Source organism: Perissodus microlepis, chromosome 7, assembly GCF_051167445.1.
Source record: "Perissodus microlepis isolate ML-2025 ecotype Zambia chromosome 7, ASM5116744v1, whole genome shotgun sequence".
Lineage (NCBI taxonomy): Eukaryota > Metazoa > Chordata > Actinopteri > Cichliformes > Cichlidae > Perissodus > Perissodus microlepis.
Genome location: NC_140467.1, coordinates 7,256,086 through 7,273,253, shown reverse-complemented (window position 1 = coordinate 7,273,253; position 17,168 = coordinate 7,256,086). Strand labels below are relative to the sequence as shown.

General features: G+C 41.3%; 1 protein-coding gene across 4 annotated transcripts in view; it reads right to left on the bottom strand.

Moving 5' to 3' along the window:
• Positions 1-17,168, bottom strand: part of znf469 (zinc finger protein 469) — a 205,051-nt gene that overhangs the window by 30,810 nt on the left and 157,073 nt on the right. For all 4 annotated transcript variants that reach the window (XM_084933053.1, XM_084933054.1, XM_084933055.1 and 1 more), the window contains one exon: positions 9,331-9,544. The gene's annotated coding sequence lies outside the window, so the exon portion shown is untranslated. The remainder of the gene's footprint in view (positions 1-9,330; positions 9,545-17,168) is intronic.

Genomic DNA, 17,168 nt, shown 5'->3' with positions numbered 1-17,168 from the left:
GGCAGTTTAAGGCTGCATGCAAACACGGAAATGAGATATACACTATGGTGCTGAGGCTGAAGAGTCAGGCATCAACTTTCTAATGCAGAGGTATAACCCGCAGATAGGCATGACATACCACAAAAGGGCATTTGAACAAAAACATGTGTAGGTGTACGTATAGATGGCTGCATATATACAACACAGACGGAAGAAGATAAACAAATCCAAACAAATGGATATGTACATACACATGGGCTGAGTCAATGAGCGGTGATGATGAAGATTTTGTTCCTACTTCCAAACGGGTACAGAGCAAAAGATGCTACATGAAATAAAACCGCTGTGAAAGGATGCAAAGCTGCTTTCATGGACTGGACTTTTCCCACTGGATAATTTCCTGTTTCAAAGATCAGTGAAACATTTATTTATGAAATAACACTGTCCGCAGGCGAAGAGTAATCCAGTTACATCAATGAGCTAATTTGTTCTCTTTAGATGTCCAACTTTTTCAAATGTAAAAAGGACTGTGGGAATCTGGGATAGAAACACAAGTAAATAAAAAAAAAAGAAGGATGAAAATGAAACTATGTTTCAACCAGTCTGACTCACCAACCACTCACCACCCTCCCCCTCCCTAAAACAGACGGTGAATGTTTGGCTGTGCCAGCTGTCTGAGCTTGACACTGGGTGTGGGGTGTATATAATTGTCTGACAGGCTGTATGGTGTGTATACACATAGTCATAAACAGAATCTGGAGCGGAAGCACTGATCATTTAGATGCTTGACCTCATGACCCCAGGGTTGAACTGTTATCCATTCATTATGTGTAATATCTGGCCTCTGTGTTTGGAGGAAACACTGGGCGCAGCACTGGACCGCAGCCAGGCAGACTGTTTGTGTGTGTGTGAGCGTGTGACTTTGCGAGTGTGCTTTTGGAAAGGATGCATGAGCTGAAGAGTTTTCCTGATTTCATCTTTATTGTTTATGTTCTCATATGTAAGTAAATATAAATGATCCAAAGGTCTGTTTGCGTGTCTGTGCATGAAAGTGTGTAAACATGTCTATATCCAGGCCTTTGATGCTGACCACAGTGGCAATGCACTGTAGTGAACTTTAAGCCGAAAAGGAGCGAGACCCACAGAGAAACACATTTCGGTGTCAAAAACATCTGCATTTATATATAACTACTCTGAAAATACAACTGTTGAATTATATGTACGCTGCTCAGTGGGAAAACTCACTTTCCGTTGCCGGCATCTTTCCCTTTAAACAATCTGGGAATAAAACACAATGCACAAATGGGCAATAATGCATTTAAAAACATTCAGCAGGCTGTGTCACCTTCTAACCTAACCTTTTAAATATTTGTGCCTGAGTGTGTGAATACAACACTTAAGCATTGTCAGGATGTGGCCATGCCAAACTGATGCAAATTCAAAGAGAGCCTGTGTGATGACAATATTATCTCAGTGCTACTTTCCCTTATTCTGGAAGTATGTGTGTGAGCATTACTAAATTGCCTAATAGCACTTCACCTCAGTCATTTCAGATTTCAACTCCTGTAAGGCCACTGTGAACTCCTTTAGCAAATACCACAGAGAAAGGAGAAGGGACAGAGAGGGATGAACATCTAGCAAACATGCCCGTTTGAACCGGAAATATTTAGCAGGGTTAGAACTTTTGGCTCTTTGAAGCAGAAACACTAGAGAGGACCTGGCAAATATATATGTGTTTGAAGGCCAAATAGTGCTGAAGGCAGAGCTCCCATGGGGAATCTGACAGTAAAGCGGCTTTCCACTATGCTCACAGTTTAAATAAGAGACACAATAAGCTCAGTCATCGAGGAAAAGATGCCCTTATCCTAACCCCCATATAGCTGGAACAGAGATATTTCATATTTAATGTGGTACAGAATACCCTATACACACACATACACACACACACACACACACACACACTGAGAGACAGACAGGATTCATTATCCCATTCTTTAATGGCATGAGGTGCCAGGTTCATTGACTGACAGAGCTAATTAGAGAGGCATGAAAGTTTAAGCAGCATGTGACTCCCCTGACCCATAAAAACCTGTCATGTTTGTTGGTTCAATTGAGGGCATCATCCTTTCATCTCATCCAACTATAGTATCAGGTTTCTCTCAGTTATACCATAAACAGCCTGAGCCTAATCTTTAAATAAGACCCTGTATTGTTTCTTCGTAGGAGTGGCAGGTTATTTTAAAGAACTGTGAAACTGAGAAAACTTCAGTAAAACTCATAGGCCATGAGGTAAAAGTTAAACTTCCTGATTTTGGTGCAAAATCCTGCCTCCTCTATAAACCTTTTTAAAATCACATATCTGTCAACAGTTAAAATGAATGTGGTCATCTGTCCATGACACAGATTGCTGTGCCACGGATGACAGTCATCAGTAGTCCAAGAAAGAAGCTTTGAAGTGAAACCACAGCGTGCGCCTTTCCACCCAGTTCTCATGGCTTTCCCTTTAAATAGAGCATGACATCAGACTGTGAGCAGGTCTACCGGCCCCAGCCCAAAACAAATGTGTCCAAACAATGCCACATCTGGAGCGAAACGTAGAAGTAAGCAGAGACCAGCAGGAATGTAGCGGAGAGGGGATTGAAAAGGGAACGTGATCCTGACGTTATCAAGCTGCAGGCCAAGGTAGCTATAGCATAATTTACAAATGATGCATCTGCCCTTCACTCCAAAGGAATGATGCAGCAGGTTCAAATGTCAGGGTTAAAAAATGGGATAAAGACATATTTCAGCACACTGAAAGTAAACATAAACCTGCCAATCCATACGTAACTTGCTGTCTGACCTCTAAGTTCCGGCAAGCGTTAGAGAAAAAACATCTTATTTGATTTGATCACCTTTGACTTTTCTGTGCAGATACAAGAGGAGCTCTGCAGAAAGTCTTCTCAGGAAGCTAAGTCTTGTTGTCAGTGTCAGAAGCAATCAGAGCTGCTGGGTCTGCCTTCACGCAGCAGAAGGAGCAGAGGTGCAAGGCAAAAATTCAGGCCAATTTTCTGCCTGTTGGATAGAGTGTCTAATAAACACATGACGGCTGATCCAGAGGTTATTTGTCAGCAGACACACAGTACACCACCTACAGTCTGACACAGAAATTTGGACTTACAGTCAAGAATGCATAAAATGCGCACCGTAACACACAGACACATGCACACTTTAGAACACATAGCATATCTATATATTAACTTGGATTTGTGTAGGAGGTTAAGGAGACCTTCAGAATGAAGGTGTGATCTGATAAATACAGACATACAATAAGATGGAAAATATGGCGGATGTGCAGTAGTTGAATAAGAGGACAGAGAAATCAAAGAATAAGAGGAGTAGAAGTAGGTAGGAGAAAGAGACAAAATGATAGAACCCGAGGGACTCGCTGCTCCCCAAAGTCATGTGTTTTACATCTGCACTGCAATTTATAAAGCATCTGCCTCCAAATCCTATTTACAGGCCTGATTCTAGGCACGGACAGACTAGTTCGCCAGTAAGAGCGCCACCAGCTGGAGAAGGCACCTGACAGAGGGTTGCATAAATGAGCTAATTACTAAATGAAGTACTTCATTATAAAGACTCTTTAAAGGAAAGCCAGTAATGCCTGACTGAAAAGTTTGAGAGTTACAGTGAAAGCAAGCAAGCTGAGGAAAGGATATGAGGTGAATGAGGTCAAGAAGTTCAATTCTAAGAGTGTCCTGATACTATTCATGTCACTTACTACACAACTTACACAATGGAATAAATAAACCGAGAGCGGTACAAAGGATGCTGGAAAAGGAACAATAAAAGTAAAAATTACTGCACAATATTTTTGTAATATGAAGTCTGCTGTTTATAGTGCCAGTGTCTTAAATCACACTGGTCTCTATTGATGTTAGCGATCAGCCGACAAACACATAACAATTTTTAATCATGAGGCCATCTCTTCAATTATATATTCAAATTTAGCTGAAAATTATATGGGCCTAGAAATTTAAAAATACTCTCATCTAACTTTGAGGTTTTTTGAGTTTTAATGACTGGGAGCACCATGAGAAGTCTGTGATGAAAGCAATAATTTATCATGAATTCAAAGCTCTTTCCTTTAAGGTATTACCAAGCGCGAGCGCATCATTTCTCTTCTTATGTTTTCACCAACTGTAGATGGTTTCTGCTCACACTCAGGAGGCAATAGTGTCCAGTAAAAGATGGAGGGAGGGAATTCAAAATATAACAGTATGGTAATTCCAGTTATGGTTGAAAATTATTATGGGTGTAGTCAGTAATAATTAAAGAAATACTCTTTTACTAAGACTGTGTTTCTTTGATCATTCACCAGTGAGAATAAGATAAAGGTAAATGGAATATTTAAGCAAGTAGAAACTAGTCAACATCTAAAAATTAGTGCTGAGAAAAATCTGGATTTTTTTCCTTGACAACAGTAAATAACGCACAGATTATGGTCACAAAATAAACTCATTATGTCCTCAAAATACATTATTTACAAACAATTCCAATCAAATCTACACCCTTCAAGGTTGTCTCCTTGTGCAGTCATACACTGCTTCCAGTCATCCTGCTGATACTGTTCTGACCACTTTGTGTTTGTTTGTGATTCATGCTGAATCTCCACTGTGTCAAGACCTGACGAACTCGCCCAAACTCAAATTTGGTAAAAAAAACAAAAAAGATAGGAGATAAGCAAAGATTGTGGTGGTAGGCCCAAAAAACGTTGCGATTTTTACCAACATTTTCACTGTGCTAAATGTTCCTTTACCCTGTAGGACGTTAGTGCATAAGTCTGGCAGTCTGACACTGTGTTCATCTGCGGTGCACAACCCTGACAATCTCAAAATAAAAAAAAGAGAAAGAAACACAAACAAAACAACGATAACCATGGTCTTGTTCACATTCCTGACATGATGTGCTTTCTGAAGAACTGGACTCCACGAGGTCAAGAGTGTTGTTTGGTCTTAAGGGTCATAGCGTGAGATTCAGCTTTCATCGCCAGTGATAATCCTCAACAAGAGGATTTGCACCATAATCCATAATCACTGACTACATTAACTTCTGTGTGGATGACACTCTGCCCCTTTTGAAGGTACAGTGTTTCTCCAACAACAAGCCCTGGATCAACCCTGAAATAAAGGCTCTCCTCAAGTAGAAGAAGAGATACTTTAGATCAGGAAATACAGAGGAGCTGAGAGCGGTGCAGAAGAAACGGAGAAGGAAGATCAGGGGTGGAAAAAACATCTATAGGAAAAAGATGGAGGACCAACTTCAGCAGAACAGAATCAGCAGTTGTTTTTTTCAGGTCACAAACCAAACTCTCAGGCTGTAGGAGATTTAGGGTGGGTGAATGACCTGAAGCAGTTCTTTAACAAGTTTGACCAAACACTCGGCCCTCCCCCAGCCCCATCATCTCTGCTGCAAACACCCTATCTTCAACCAGAGCCAGCTTTTCTTCCCATGACTTCTTAGCCCTCAGCCATCATCCACCACCTCTGCTTCAAAAGACTCCATCCCATGCCCCCCTTCCTCCAACACCATCCTGTCCCTTTCAACACTTCAGGTGAGAAACGAGCTGCGAGAGATCAAGATGCAAAAAGCTGAAGGTCCAAGTGGAATCAGCTCCAGGCTCCTGAGGTGCCGCGCTGACCAACTGTTTGGCATCATGTTCAACATGAGCCTGAAGCTGGGGAAAGTACCACAGCTGTGAAAGACATCCTATATGGTACCAGTACCAAAGACCACGCATCCGGAGGACCTCAGCAGCCACAGGCTGGTAGCACTGACCTCACATCTGATTAAGACCCTCAAGAGACTGGTCCTCAAACATATTTGCCTCCTCCTTCAGTCTTCATTAGATCTGGTGTAGTTTGCTTACCAGCCTAGAATCGGGGTGGATGATGCCACCATCTACGTCCTGCACCAAACTCTGACCCAGCTGGAGAAGCCTGGAAGCACTGTAAGGATCTCCAGTGCTTTGAACACCATCCAGCCTGGACTTCTGAGGTAGAAGCTGGAGCTGTCCCAGTGGTTAGTGGACTACTTCACTGATAGCTCTGGCATAGCTGGCCTCATAACAGGTGAGGATGACTCAGAATACAGATAGTGAATTCAGGACTGTGTGGACTGGTGCCAGTGGGACCATCTTCTGATCAATCCTACACCATCTTCTGGTGTAGGATTTCCGCAGGTGCAGACCCACCACACCGACACCAGTGAACATCCAGGGAACTGACATTAAGAGAGCAGACTCTTATAAGTACACAGATGTTCACCTGAACAATAAATGGAGTCACAACACTGATGCTCTTTACAGGAAGGGTCAGAGCAGACTGCTGAGGAGATCTTTTGGAGGGGGGTGCTTCTGAAGACCTTTTTTCACTCTGTGGTGATGTCAGCTATCTTCTATGATGTTGTCTGTTGGAACAGTAGCTTATCTACAGCTGAGAGAAAGCGTTTAGAGAAGCTCATCATGAAGGCCAGCGCTGTTTTAGGATGCCCTCTCGACCCAGTGCAGGTGGAAGGAAACAGAAGAACTTTGGCAAAAATAACACCACTGTTATTTGCACAGTTTTTCCATTTTCTGTTTTTAATAATCTTTTACATTTTTAATAACTTAATAACTGCACATTATTTTTTTTATTATGCTGTAAATTGTTTTTTTTTTTTTTTTATCTCCATGCTCCATCTGCCTGTCACTTTGCTGCGGGAACACTTGAATTTCCCCAGTTACTGACAATACAGGATATTTCTATTCTATATTTCTATTCTAATCCCACGGAGGAAGGACAGAGCAGACATGAGCACTGAAGTCACCGTTCACCTTTCACTACCAAATTATAATGAAAGTCATCTCAGTCCTGCCAGCACTGAGCCAGAGAAGTCAGAAAGTCATGATGACATCACTCAACATAAAAATTAATGGAATATTGGAATATTCTCCACTGTATTACGTACCTACTGAGCTGATAATAACCCAACCTTTAAACCATTGTCATGCCCCTTAGACACAGAACTACATGTAATCCTTAGACTGGGTATGTCAATAAGTCATCTGTATCTGGTTGATGGATTCTGATTAATAATTGTCAGTGAGGATAAATTGAAAAAAAGTGCACTTATCACAAATAATATGTGTGTGCCACCTCTGGAGTAGTAAATCAGTAGTAAGTCCTGGGGTTATCTTTTTTTTTTTTTTTTTACACATTCTCCAGTGAAGGCTGCCTGCATGTGTTTTCATCAGATTCTTGTGGACGATTCTTACAACAAATACTTTTTGTTATCCTCTTGCAGTTGCAAATGTTGATCTTTTATGTTTCCTTATGTCAGCAGTGATGCATGAGTGTGGCGGTAATCTCTTTGGGAGTCTAGAGTTACATTAACAGGCAGTACGAAAAGCAGGAGGTGGTGATGGTGTCAGGGGTTACGGTGACCTGACAAACACATGAACCACCCAGTGAGGAAGTCAACAAGAGATGCTTTCCACAGCAGCGCCGCGCACCCTAGCAACAGCAGTTGCTGGCAAACATGTGTCTGACAAATGTGCCATCTGAACCAATGACAGGGCCTCAATCATCACAATATGGGGCTGCCTCACAAGTATCTCACACAAACACAGTGAAGGGAGTGGGGGAGTGGGAGGGAAGAAGAGAAATACGATGGAGAGAATGCAGGAGGCAAGGCAGATATTGATAGTGTGTGTTGGAGTGCTTTACAAGTCAAACTTGCAGAACTGTGCAGTTCTATTGTGTTCTATTGTTGTCCTTGGGGCTAAAGTGCTAGCAAACTGCCTCAACATGGGAGTCTTATGTCATTTTTTGCCACTAAAATCTCACTTTATCCAAACTATCCTTTCTGAAGCCAAACTGGAAGTTCACTCACACTGAACTGTTTTTTCCTCTTCTGCCTCTCTTTAGAAGAATTTTTATATAATTTGATGCCCTCTGCTGATTCATCTTTATTTGGTGCTCGATCGGCATTGTGTAACACCACCAATGTTTTCAATCAGTTCTTTTCATTCTCCACACTATTATTTAATAAATCTGTTTGCCCCAGCCTTCTGTCTGTACTCCTTCTCATGCTCTTTTTTGTATTTTCTCTCTCCTTCTCTCCCCCTCGCCAGCTCTGGAAAGTACATTCGCACAGTTCAACAGTGACACAAGGACCGTCTCCTCATGGCAGACCATGCTTGTGTTTTTTCAATTAAGCTAGGCTCCTGTACACCATTCATTTGGGAAACCATAATTCTCATGGCCTAGCAAAAACTAATGGAAAGTCACTTAGTTTTTTTTTTTTTCTGGGAGAGGTATCGGAAAGACCCGTTCCCTGGAAGCACGTCAGATGAGATGGAGAATAAAAACTGTAGGAATACTGTCTATGAAAATACAGGAGGTGTTGATAGGAGGTGAAGGCCTCGCAGAGGGGTTTCAGGGTGCAAGAACTCATGGGGTGAATGGGATCAGGAAAGAGGTGTGTGAAAGAATACAGATGGATGGATTTCCAAGGGAATGCGGATGAAAGTAAGAGAGTTGCAGGCCGGATCTGAAATGCCCAGCGGGGAGGAGGACAGATCCACTGAAATCACTTCAAAGCCTGGTGTCACTGGGCTGCAGATGAGTGCCTGCTGTCCTTTTTATTTACAGAGATGGGCCCCACTAGCCTTTTGCATTCAACAGCAATAAACAGTGCAAATAAATAAATATCCACATGTGGCCAAACACTCAGGTGCAGTAACACCACACTATTTAGCAGCTCATTTAAAATGACTTTATGGCTCTATATTACATTAACACTAGCCCAGAAGGGCAGTAAAAAGAGTGATATTAAGTTCATCTGACAAACAAAGCAATTTTTAAAAAACCAAAACATTCTTACAGAATAGTCACTTTCACCTTACTTTTCCAAAGTTTTTTTTTTTCTAATAATACCTGCCACTTCATCCTGTTTCCTTCATGTGTGCTTCAGCCACATTCTTTGCATGGCTACAACCCATTTGTTACCATTAACATAAACCTTTCACTGCTGACGCTGACTGCATTCATTTGTGCAAAGTCACAAACACACACATGCTGCATATTCAGAGGTGCATTCTCACATGAGCCAAAACACAGCTACCTACAACTGGTCACACTGTATGGGCAAACACGTGCACACACGTACACATGCATAATGAAAGTGGGAGTGACTTAACCTGGACAGGCCCCCTTACACCCCCACCTCCCAGCCCCCACCACAACAATCAACAGAGACTGACGGACAGCAAAGCAGAGCACATAGCGAGGCACGGTCAAGAGCAGCACATAAAGAAGGAAGTCTTACCTCAAGAGTAGCGCTGTGGAGCCGATGCCAGGAAAAGCTTCATGTTTGTAGCGGTCTCTTTCAGTCTTGGTATCTTTGTATCTCTCAGCTGTGGCAGACGGGAACTGAGACAGGCACAGGCAGCGCAGAGCGGAGCAGCGCTCAGCACACTTTAGAGGCAGAGAAGGCTGTGGAGCTGCGCAGACCCCGGGCCCGTTCGCTCCCACTCTGCCTTCTGAGGATGAAAAGAGAAGACTTCATTACCAGCTGAGACCACGCCTCTACCCCTCCAGCCTCTCTCCTCCCAAGCCCGTTCTCTCCCTCCCCTCTGCCTTCACTACCTCCCTGCTTCCCTTCCACACTCCCAGCCAGTAGCACAGGCCCTGTCTCAGCCAAGAGAGGGGGAGCAGCCTGCCAAAGAAAACCTCCAGTCCCACCGCCTGCTAGTGCCGTGCAGTGCACGGACAGAGAAAAAGAGCAATGAGGAAGAAGATGGAGAAACAGAGATGTCATACAGCAAATCATTTGAATACACAGAGAGTTATTTGCTTAGTTTGGACCTTATGAATGAAATATAATGTCGCAAAATCGGTTCAACTTCTGCCAGTGAAACCTCAAAATGCAATAGGGAGAGATAAAGTGTGAGAGTTTGCCAGTGATCGTGTTAAATGTCTAGGAAATTAAAATGAAGAAAGAAAAGAAGGAAGACCAAAAGTAAATTTAGACCAAGTATTGGGTGTAGGACAGAAGGGCTTTGCTTTAGAAATAGTGGAAAGAGACAGGGGAAGGACATAGACAGGCAGGCAGACGGAAAGAAAAACACAGACACAGAGAGAGACATAAAATAGGTGATCAGTTTGACAGTTTCAGGGAGTGAAGGAAAAAGACCAAACACATACTTAACCAGGGGGTGTTGGAAGTTTTAATTAAGACTTACTATAAGATCACATCAAACGACTGCTGCTCAGGAAGGACTATGACTGTGTGTGTGTGTTAAGTTCTGGGGGTGGGCACAATGACTGTCTGTGTGTTTATAACTCTTTGCAAACTGCTTCCATATTCATCACCAAGAATAAGGATGACGTTTTTTGTCCACCTTCAGAATGTCTTTTCCCCTTTTCTCATCCTCTTTGCCTTTTTTTCTCATGCCAAAGTGAACTCTCTCCCCATGAGACAGGGAAAATCAGACCTAAAAGCACTAGCTGTTTACTGTCCGTAATTATGAGGGGCTGGGTACAGTCAGCCCAGGCAAGCTCTGCACCCTGCCCCCAGTGCCACCACACACAAACCTTGCTCTGCCAAGTCTGCCAGTTTAAACTGGGCAGTGGCAGAAAAAGGGGGCTGTAAAGTGAAAGAAAAGTACACTAAAACAAATTAAGGTTAAAATTAAGGTTCAAGTCAACTGGTAATAGAGACTTCAGAAACAAAAAAACACATTATACTTTAAATCACTTCTAGTTAGGTTTCTGTGGAAGTTCAGCTGCTGCATGCCAACTTCAAGATCATAGCATGAAAGTTAAACATTGATGCTAAAAATTATTTAAAAAAAAAAAGACATCATCACAGGACATCTCTACATCCACCACTACTGGCAAATCTGTTGGCCTCAGTTTGATTTACCTTTGCAGAAAAAGAAGGCATTAAGTTTAAATAAGAGGACAGCGCTCTAGGATACAGTGCTAGCTCCTTGAACAGGAACAGGAAGAGGGATAAGCAAAAGAGCAGTTGGGACATATATGAATACCGCAACAACAACAACAAAAAAGACAGCCAGAGATCTTGGAGCAGAGCAGAAGGACCAAAATGTCAGCATAATGTAAGAGTAAAGGAGAACTTTTTGGCAGCACATGATGAGGTAAGCAGGCATTATACAGATCTCTGGCAATCTCCCATGCTAACATTAACACCTACACAGACCCTCTCAGTGGCATAATGGTGTCAAATTTACACAGGTCCACAAAACAGTACTTAAAGTTATGGGCTGCCTTCATTGTAGGCTGTGAAAACTCAGACACGAGACTGGGGATTGAGACAGCTGAAAATGGTTTGGTAGAGCAATGACAGAGAAAGAAGAGACAAAGTCATTTCTGTGTACTTCATTGCTAAGAAACACTAATCCTCCAAAACCAGTGACATGGACAGCCTTTCTGTGGTGTTTTATGTCTTTAATCGGAGGCTTTGGTGATAAAGAAAGGACTAATCCAACATCTGAAAGCTGCTGTTTGTTTACTGTCTGCAATATAATCAGGTATGGTCATTACCCTAAAGATGGTAAATTGATAAAAATAGCACAAAGTGGTCATGCGATAAGGAAAATTAGATGTGTCATGACAGGCTGCCATCAGACTTTGCAGCCAAAAGAAAACAAAAAAACAAAAACCCATACAATAAAATGAAAGATATAGAGAAATAGAAATAGAAATAGAAAGAAAGAGGGAGAAAGTAAAAAAAAAAAGAGATATGATTGATCTAAAATTGGTATTTAGGAATGTGAATACACCCAACATCCTACCTAGGCACTAGGGGCTCTACAGAGCTGTGGTGTAAATACAGTACACTGCAGTGCAGCAAAGTTTAGCAGTAACAACAACTCTCACATTCTTCCCTCTTTTTGTTTCAGAGAGGACAAACCTCTGTGCCCTTTGTTTTCATGACTGGTACAACAAATTGTAAATCCCATCTCACCGATTTAAATCACTTATTAATCTAGTACAGGTCAGACATGGCCTACAACTCATTAGACTAAAAATAAACAACATAATTTCTGTTGCTTTTTACCCAATTTAAGAAAAAAGGATTGTGCAAATTAAATGAATGATAATGTTCACCTGCCAGTTTATTAGGTATACTTTGCTAGTACTGGGCTGGACTCTCTTTTGCTTTTGGAACTGTCTCATTTCTTCAGAGATTTTGGTCTATATTGACATGATAGCATCACATAGCTGCTGCACATTTGTCAGCTGCACATCCATGATGTGAATCTTGCGTTCCACTACATCCCAAAGGTGCTCTCTTGGATTGAGTGAGTGTGGAAACTCTGTGAGTACAGTGAACTCACTGAGATGATTTGAGCTTTGTGACATGGTGCATTATCCTGCTGGAAGCAGCCATCAGAAGATGGAAACAGTAAGGACATGGTCGCCAACAATGTTAAGTTAGACTCTGGAGTTAAAATGATTCTCAATTGGTACTAAGGAGCCCAAAAAGTGCAATTGACAAATTGCAATGCTACCAGCAAAATGTTAAAATCAAGACTCGTCAGATTAGACAATGATAAGCCTGATCTGAAGGCTATTGTTACATCAGTTTCCTGTTCCCAGCTGACAGGAGTGGCACTTGGTGTTGTCTTCTGCTGCTGTAGTCCATCTATAGCATGTATTAAGAGACTTGTAATTGTATTAAGAGCTGCTCTTCTGCATACAATGATTCTAACAAGTAATTATTTGAGTTGTTGTTCCATCCTGTTGGCTCATAGAAGTCTTGGCATCATGGGCGTAACTTTGTGCTGAACATTGGGGGGGTCAAGATCTCTGTCTAGATAAATAAATAAATATGTTGTAAATTCCCAGATGATTAAACACGCAACTATTTTGCTGGTAATAACTGAAATGAGTAAAGAAAATCAACAGCCTATTTATGCAAGATATTATTCATAATTTTATTGGGGGGGAGGGGGGTTATATTGGCTGGGTCTGATTATTGGGGGGGTCATAACCCCCCTGGAAATTACGCCCCTGTTTGGCATTGTCCAGTGACATCAGTGAGGCATTTTTGGAGATGGCTGTGCAGGAAAATCCCAGTAGATCAGCAATTCCTGAAATGTTCAGATCAGCCACCTGGTACCAACAGCCATGCCAAATTGAACGTCACTTCAATGAGAACCGCTTTGTAAGATGAATGTATATAAAAGAGTGGAGCCTGCTCAAACCTAGCCCTGTAGTCTGTGCATATCAGACCACCAGCTGCCCACACGGGGAATTCAATTTAAACTCTCCGCTAGTTCACAAATCCTCTTCCTGCCAACCGTCTGGGGTCTCTAAATGGTCTTTCTTTCTGTGTGTCACTAAAAAAAAAACCCAGAGAAAACAATGCTGATGCTTATTAGAGTTTTTTAACAGTGACCACAAAAAATTCTAGCTTTCCTGAATGGAGCAACACCTGGGTCAAAAAACTAATAAAACTTTTGACCGTTTAGCAGTAATTCTGCATGCACAGATTTATTGACTGACTGTAATAAAGTTACTAAAAATAGTTCCCTAAAACTAAACATAGATTGGGGGAAAATGTGTAAATTCACCTCCCCTAAATATACAGTGTAGCTTTTCTTTTCTGCCTTTTAGAGGATAGAGTGGTTTAACCATGGCAAGATTAATGTTGAATGAGATCTTACTCCCTGGCTGTGTGCCACTGTTTTGGTGTACTCAATTAACATGTGGTAACTTGACATCGAAGTACCTTAACAGCTAAAGAAGAGATGAACCCTTGAGTGCTTTGTATACTGTAAAAGCTAAGACAGCGTCACTGGACTCCAGCATCTCAGTGAAGTAATAGCAAGAACACTGCTTTGGTTCCAAGTTTTTAAATTATTTCTGCAACCCGATTTTGCCACAGTTGCAGTAAGGTTTTAAAGTAACTGGGTTATTCCAGGTCATGTTGGTGACACACCCAGAGGCCCAATGAAAGGCCTCCCCATCACCACCACCAACAACGCTCCTGTAACTGTCAATTAAGGGCACTGAGTGTAGGCGCTGACTACATGTGGTGAGTATATTCCATGAGTCACTGACTGTCAGACACCTGAAATGTCCTATAAAATCAATTACATTAAAACTTAACAACCAGGAAAGAAAATATTTTACAAACCCAAGATTAGTTCAATGAGTGCTTTGTAAGTTTATGTCCTGAGGCAAGAATGGGCCCCAGAAATATTAGACTGTGGGTTTCAAGTTAGACACGGTGATGATGTCTGACCAAAAGGTCTAACACATCCATTCCCATCCTCTCTCTGATTCAACTACTGGACTCTGAAGCAGCCGTACTGGGGATTCCTGGGAATTTCACACCTACAATGCCGATGAACAGTGACCGGTAGAGTCCATCACACCATGGTGTGCCATTTCTGACCGAGAGAGCCCAGCAGACAAGAGCAGATGCTCTCCCCCAGGGCAAACATGGGGCACCCCAGCCAGTGTAGACTTAGCAGTTTGGCGATGTGTACTCGCCCCATCATGTCGATCAGGAGTGAAGATGTTCCCAGGAAGACAACGTCATGAGGTGCACCGCAGGTAAAAGAGGGAAAGCTGAAGAAAGTGTGTTCTTGAAAGAGCAAAGGTAGACATAATCACTATTTATGAACTTAATTCTAAGTCAAATACGTCCTTGAAAGAAGCAGCACAGAATAATTTCAAATCTACTTCAAAACTTAGTTACCAGAAGATTCTGAAAATTATAATCATATTTATTTTTAACTAAAACAATTTCAATTTATGTACCACATGGAAAATACTCTGCTTCTTCTTCCGCTTAATACTCAGCGGAAGAAGATGAATGGATGGAAAATACTCTCAGTGTACGGTACTGTGCAAAAGCCTTGTGTCACCCTTCATTTCTTGATACTTTGTTTCCAAAAAGCCAGACTTTCTGGTAATTGTTTTAAAGTGCTCTTGAGAAACAGTTAATAGTTCCCATGTCTTTCGCTTAATCTATGAAAAATGCCAAAGAAAACATAGTTTTACAGGCATAAAATAGTATTTCACACCAACAAGGTAATTCCCGAAGAGCTGTTAGCAGAAAACCTGGCATATCTTGGCATGCTGTGCAATGTGACCTTAAAAATGAGGAAACTGGCCAAGCAGAAAACAAAGAAGAAGTGGTAGGCTTAAAACTATCAACAGAAGATGAATGTATTTGAAAGTCATGTCCTTAAGAAACAGGAAAAAATCCAACAAAGGATCAGGCCCTTCAACAGATCTAACAACTATTCATTGAAGCCTTGTCAGAAATGGTCTCAGTTGAAGAGTGACTGTAAAGAAGCCATTCTTCAGGAAGGGAAACAGAGAGAAAAGGCTGAGTGGCTGTATGCCAAATTACACAAAAACTGAAAATCAATGGCAACGGATTTTACAAGGATAATGAATCCAAATTTTACATTTGTAGTTTATATCACTGTCAATATGCACAGAGGAGTTCAGGAGAGAGGTACAACATTAAATGTATGTATTTATGTATCTGTCTGTAAAACAGAGTGGAGGCTTTGTCATGGTTCATTTCAGCCAGTAGTATTGGAGGTTTTGTGAAAAATGAATTTATGAATGCAAAAATATCTGTTTTTCTTGATTGATCTACCATTTAGTACCATCTGGAAAACATCTGACTGGTGATGGCTTTATTTTCTATCACAACAATGATCCCAAACACACTACCAGTTCAGTAAAAACAAACCTGGATACAAAAACACATAATTGAACACTCTCAATCATGGATTGGCCTCCTCAGAGCCCAGACTTCAACATTATTGAAGCAGTATGGGATCATCTTGACAGAGAACTGAAAAAAGGCTGCCGACATCAAAAGAAGAAGCAATACAACTTGCCTGAGAGTCTTCAGGCTGTGTCAAAGAATAAAGGTGGTCATACCAAATACTGACTTTCAAGTTTGTTAGAATTGTGCAAACTCTGTTTTGCCTTATATACTGTATTTTCATGTATTTTTGCAGATGTTTCAATAAAAGCAAAATATTCAGATTTGAAATGTGACTGAAGTCTCTGCACAGCACTGTAAGAAATGGTAAGGATTATACAACCTATACAATATACTGATTTACTTTTCTGTTTTATATGGGTAATTCAAATCCAGAAGCTTGCTAATAATAAGAACGACTCAGTTAAAGCACCATTTTTCCAAAATTAAAAATCTGTGTATCTGTACACCCCAGCTTGGAATGGAATAGTGTTTATTCAGGCTCTTAGAGCCTTGATTGCTGTGGAAATTTAAACCGATATGGTGGTATGCTGTGACAATTTTAGCACTTCTCACACAGCCCATGGTATGTTTACGATAAGACCACTAAAACAGTGGGCTGACCCGCCTTGATTGCATTTCATAAATCTATAAGCATAACTGTGGGACTGTGACCGCACGTGAACTACAGTCCAGTTCTGCACAAAAACATAACTGCTTTTTTTTTAATTTGAAAAGGTCTTTTATTAATTGTAATTAAAGCAGTTTTTTTTTAAATTTCAGAACAAAACCCAAACAATTTTATGATCATGTTCACAAAGATATAAACTATACTTGGACTTTCTAGACAGAATTTATTGAACTTAATTGAAAGGCAACTGATTTAAAATTATTAAGTGATTATGTTTTATGATAAAATGAATATAAGTGTGACCTTTTTGAGTTGCAGTGTCTTTATTTTTTTTTTTTTTTTGACTTAAGAGTCTGGATTGAAATAGGTCGGGTGGATAGAGCGTCCATTGAATTGCACCAGAGCCACAGCATAGCAAACACAGAGATGACTGACCCTCACAAATGGGCCTTTCAATCCTTCTCCTCACTTTTGTCCCATCAATACCTTACTCTTCAGGGAGACCAAAGCCACCAACTCCAACTTTCTGCCCCTTCCAAACACAGAGTGAATGGTGTCTACTGTACCTCACACCACTCCCCTCTCTGTGGGGTAGAACACATTTTGACAGGCCTGTATTTATGGCATAGTGTAGTCGTGTTGGAATGAATCATGAAAAAAACCAAATGCATCTTGCTGGATGCTCATTTATATCAAGTGTCGGTCAGCTGTGGCGGTCTGCGTGTGTGGCCTATGTAAAGAGAATGGGGCTTGTGTGAGTGTATGTGTG